Genomic DNA, 5,757 nt, shown 5'->3' with positions numbered 1-5,757 from the left:
TTGATATTCCATAAATAGAAGGATTTATTATTATTGATTAATTATTTTCATTTAGAATGCATAGAATATGGTTAATTTAATATTTCTATCTTACTCTCTGCCTGGAATATAGTGCTATCTATGTAATAGCCACTAAAATATGAAGTTAACTACCTAGAATTTAAACTGCATATTAATAGGAATAACATACAGAACTCTTCTCGGATTGGGACACCTAGGTGGCTCAGTCAGTTAAACACCTGAGCCTTTAGCTCAGGTCATGATCTTAGGGTCATGGGACTGAGTTCTGCAACAGATTCCCTGCTTAGCCGGGAGTTTGCTTCTCCCTCACCCTGCTGCTCCCCCTGCTTGTGCTCTCTCTCACTCTCTCTCTTACAAATAAATAAAATTTAAAAAATAAATTCTTCTCAGATAGCTAATATAGAATATCGTCTTTGTATTCATCAAAGGGAAAGGGCCATATAATAATGACATTCAGACTGCTTCAAATTCATTTTTTAACCAGTAAGAAAGTACTGGAAACAAGCCAAAAATGTCTTCAATGAATTAAAGAAATAGATTGATTTTCAATATCTTAATGTTTCTAAAATAAATTGCAAGATTTTTATACTAGATCTCAGTGTAAATATTCATTATACAAGGATTTTCTAAAAATAAACCTGAGAAAACTACTTGACATATATGATGACATAAACGAGTTTGACAAAGTCAGTTTGGGTAAAACTTACAACAGCTACCACCTGAAACTCTTGTCCTATAATTTAATTATTTTAATTTACAAAAATACAAAAATAATATATCAGAGTAAGTATATTGATAGCTTTGAAGGTATGCTCTGGTTGTGCACTGTTTACTATTTAAAGGGGAATCAAATATGTGATGCTTATGGTGTGACTATATTAAAATTCAACAAGTTCAGAAGCATACGAGGAATAGAATAAAGACAAAAGATGACCATGACTTATCCTAAAGATAGACAATGGTATATATGTGCTAGTTGGGGAGAGAATCCAGTCAGTAGATGGAGGATGTGGTAGTGGAAAAGAAAAAGACACAACGTTTTGGTTGAAACTTTAGCACTATATTTAGCAAAGTGAAATTGTGTGTTAATAGCCTTGAATAAAATCCAAAAAATATTTTCAATTTATTGAAGATTATTTAGGAAAAACTTGAAAAATACAACTTGATAAGGATTCCAATAAAAGATTCATAAGCAATACAAGTTTCAGAATTTTCAGTATATTTTCCCTAAAAAGCCATTTGATTTAAATTAAAAAGAATTCTATTTTCCTGCCACTTAAATAAGAGGAAATTATTGGGTTTGTAATAAGTCAATAAAATAAAGTAACATATCTTTAGAAAACAGACATGCACACTGATTTAAAAATAATAGTGCTTAATCTGTTCAGCAAACATTTGTAAAATTCCTTGCCGACAGCTAGCTCTGGAGTTCTGCTAGGTGAGTAAGGCCATGTATGTTACTGCTCAGAGTACTGATGCAAAGCAATTGTCCCCTTCACATCCATTTTTTGCTGCTGATATGTCATGCTATGTTGTTTAGAGATCCATAGACGGCCCTACATGAACGCCTATTTTTGTGTGTATATGGGTGACTGTGATTTAACTTTCAAATAAGATGGCGCCTGATTTACAATGATTCAACTTATGATATATTTTGCAATGATGTGAAAGTGAAAGTGATTCAGTAGAAACTGTACTTTGAATTTTGAATTTGGGTCTTTATATGGGCCAGTGACATGTGGTATTGTGCCGTCTTGTGATGCTGGGCAGGGGCAGTGAGCCACAGCTCCCAGTCAGCTAGAAGATGACAGGGGTGAACACCTGATATACTTACAACCATTCTCTATATAACCATTCTTCTTTTTTTTAGTGTAATATTTAATAAATTGCATGTGATATTTGATACTTTGTTATAAAATAGGCTTTGCTTAAGATGATTTTGCCCAAATGCAGGCAAATGTAAGTGTTCTGAGTATGTTTAAATAAGCTTAAGGTAAGCTATGATATTTGATAGTTTAGGGGTATTAAATGCATTTTCAATTTTTATGTGTTTCTCTGTACATAGCCCCCTTGTAAGCTGAGGAACATCTCTATATGAATATGTAGACTTGGTATGGCTTACATATTATTGGAATGAAACATCTAGAACAGTACGTGTGCCATATAATTGTCTACAACATCAAACAAGTTTCTTGAAAACTTGTGACAAAGGAGTTATAACTTTAAGGATTCTTATTTCAGAAGGGTTCTCTCTTTTCAGAAGTTAAGTGAAAATCTGACCAAACTAAACATTTTTCCATTTTCCTTAGTGAGCAAAGAGAGCTAAAATCTATCTGCCATTTTCAACACTGTACTCAACGATTGTAATTCTAATTTAAGAACAGATTATTTATATCAAAACCACATATTGGCCTATCTTATACAATATTCATAAATCTCACTCAGACTCTTGGATACTTTTATTTGTTGAGTCTATATGGTACTATGGACATTCATCTTTTTTGACCTCATAGCTTCATGTATGTCTATACTTTTGAAAATATATGCATCATAGTTCCATTGTAAAATGTCTGGGTTATAAAATGTGCTATGTTACCAAAATGGTAATAAGAACATACAAATGACCTGATGTAATGAACTGGACCAGATTGCCAGATATCACATTTCATACCAGAAAGATTCAGTAGAAAGTTTTAAAATGGCCAGCTATACTTTGACTGAATTATAACTCATTTAACTTCTTTCTTTGTGTACAGTATTATACATGAGTCAGTGTTATAGTAAATAAGTATTTTGGACAGATGTAAATATGCTGTAATAAAAAATGTTTCTGTTCTTTCTTTTAGTCCTCTTAACTTGTAAAACTAGCCACAAATACCATGCCTCCCCCCAAATAATTTGCAATACAAATTTATCTCTAAATGAATTTATTGCACAGAAAAATATATATATATATATACACTTACAGTATATATGTTCAAAAATAGTTACACAACAGCAGGGCCATTAATGTAAGCAGTATAGTTGTTTTGTTTTGTTTTGTTTTTTTCTTAAAAAAAAAAAAGAGGTTATGTGAAATATTGGAATTTTATTTCCAGGCCTAGTATTTCAACACAGTTAACTACACTTACTGTGTCAACAGCCTCTTGTTGGCAGTATGATTTTATTGGCTCCATGGAATAATAGCAACAATTTACTATTGCTTCTTTCTTTTATGACACGCACAGAAAAAAAAATTGACGCATTTACTCAAGACCAACCAGAATCATTTTAACCTATCAAAATTTATGGGAGGCCTTCACTGTCAAAGTCACTGCTGGGTTTTCACAATTCATTGCAGACAATCTGCTACTCCCATTATGATAAAGGAGAGAAGAGTCATAATCAGGGAAAAAAGCTAGATTAATACTTGTAATTATCATTGAATTATTTAGCCTGCTATAGGATTATTATTATTAGTGTCATTTGATAATTTTCTCTCATTTCATTAAACACAACTGTGAGTAATTACTCTACCTAATATTTCTCTGTATTGGCTGACTAGCTAGCAAACATTCATGGAAATATCCATTAGCCACACATATAAAATGCTGCATTATGATGCTGTTGAATCAGAACATACCACTACCTGATCCTGTAGCTCTTTGATTATATGTTTATTGGGTTCTTCTCATACAATTAGAAAATTTATAATAGAGTCCATGAACATTATTGGTTTTACCATTTTAAACCAGCAATCACACTTTGATTTTTACAACAAACGCAGGAATATAAACACACACATTTGGATCAGTTTTCTGTTAGTCTGTCCGGACTTCAAAATCCTATTCCTCAAGATAATGCACACCAAAGTTCTGGATTAAACAAGAAATTAGATGGCACCTGAACACTTGGTTTAATATTCTCAAAAGGACTATGCAACTTATTTCTTACATTATGACATTGTTTTACGAAGATCCACACTTTTATAATGTTAATGTTTTTAATAATCAATAAAGTCAATTAATCATGATTAAAAATCAAACATAAAAATTTCTACTTTTTGCTTTTGCCCCCTCCATTTGGAACTTATTTATAGCCTGATAATTCAAAGGTCCCTATGTTTATGAAAATCTGGACAGAAATAGCTCTAAGATCCCATTCAGAACTTGATATTAATCTAAGTCTTTTGGCTCCATTTATCCTGAGAGCAAAGAGTAGGAAAAAGGATTTGAGTACTGTTAGTTTATCTGGGAGATTATCCAAAGGTAGAAAAGAATGGGAAAGTAAGACAGTGAAGAAGCAACTTTGTCAAAAAGGTACATTGCTGATGTAATTGTTGTGGATAGAAAATGAAAGCTTGCTTTTACTGAAAGTTCCTGAGAAACTTCTGTAAGTTGTCCTCATGAAGACCTGGAAACTGACAATTTTATCTATGGTTCTTATTTCCACTTCACTGAGAGCTGTCCTCAGAGGACATTAACTCTCCTACACTTTTGGATTGTATTGGAGACATTCTAAAATGAGAGATAGAACATGAGATGCTATCAGTGTTAAGTAACTGTGATTTCCCATGGAACTATCCACCACAGGTGTGGCTATAATCAGGTTTTTGGCCTTGATATCAGAGGTATTTGAGGCAGTATCATTTTAGGTTAATCACTATATCTGAAATTTCCAAAAACTTCAACTGATGAAACTTTGATTATAAATCTATAAATATAACAATAAATCTACTGTATTCAAATTATTTTCATAGAAATTCACAGACTAAGCATCACTTGATTAATATTTAAATGTTACAAAATATTGAACTGAAAGAATTTGGTCATATAACAACGTGTAAGAAGTAGAACTTAGGTTTAGGTTAGAACTCAGGATGCATTTGAGACTCAGTTAAGAAATTGAATGGAGGGACGCCTGGGTGGCTCAGTGGGTTAAGCCGCTGTCTTCCGCTCAGGTCATGATCCCAGGGTCCTGGGATCGAGCCCCGAATTGGGCTCTCTGCTCATCAGGGAGCCTGCTTCCTCCTCCCTCTCTGCCTGCCTCTCTGCCTGCTTGTCATCTCTCTCTGTCAAATAAATAAAAAAAAATCTTTAAAAAAAAAGAAATTGAATGGATGTCTGACTATCTTATAGGTTTGCTAAAAATCAGTGACTTTGTGTTCACGTGTGGCTATGCAGGAATTTTTAACTTTCTCTAAAAAGTTATTAGATTTGATTATATAATAGCAGTAAAGGATGGGGAAAAGCAAAGTACAAACCCCATAAAGACAAAGACACAGAGTATGAGAAAAGAGTAATAGATAAGAAGAATCAATGCATTTGAGGAAAATGGGAATTGAAATACACAATGATTGTTGATTTTTTTAGATGGAGAAAACAAAACTAGCTTGCAAGAAGGAAATAACAGAAGACATGTTGTGATGTGATACAGAATCCTGGAAAAGGCAGTAACGTGGAATAAAGGAGTAGGGAGAGCATCTCGGGTAATTTGGATAGGAAGGAGTTAGGAGATAATTGCTTGATAAATTTTATATGGCCCACTTAAATGAACAGATTTCTCTTCTTTAATTTATATGGAGAACAGGGTGTCCTTTCTCTTCCCTTTCAGAGCACCAGAGGTGTACTCTTTCAGACTGAAAACCTGAAAAGCTCAGGACTCAGTTGCTTAAGCACAGCTGAGAGAACATATTTCAATTAAGATTTACATTTTGCTGTATGTAGTAGACTGTCGAAAGTGGTTTAACCATATTTT

Source organism: Mustela lutreola, chromosome 7 (genome assembly GCF_030435805.1).
Source record: "Mustela lutreola isolate mMusLut2 chromosome 7, mMusLut2.pri, whole genome shotgun sequence".
In the NCBI taxonomy this organism is placed as follows: domain Eukaryota; kingdom Metazoa; phylum Chordata; class Mammalia; order Carnivora; family Mustelidae; genus Mustela; species Mustela lutreola.
This window is presented reverse-complemented; position numbering follows the sequence as displayed.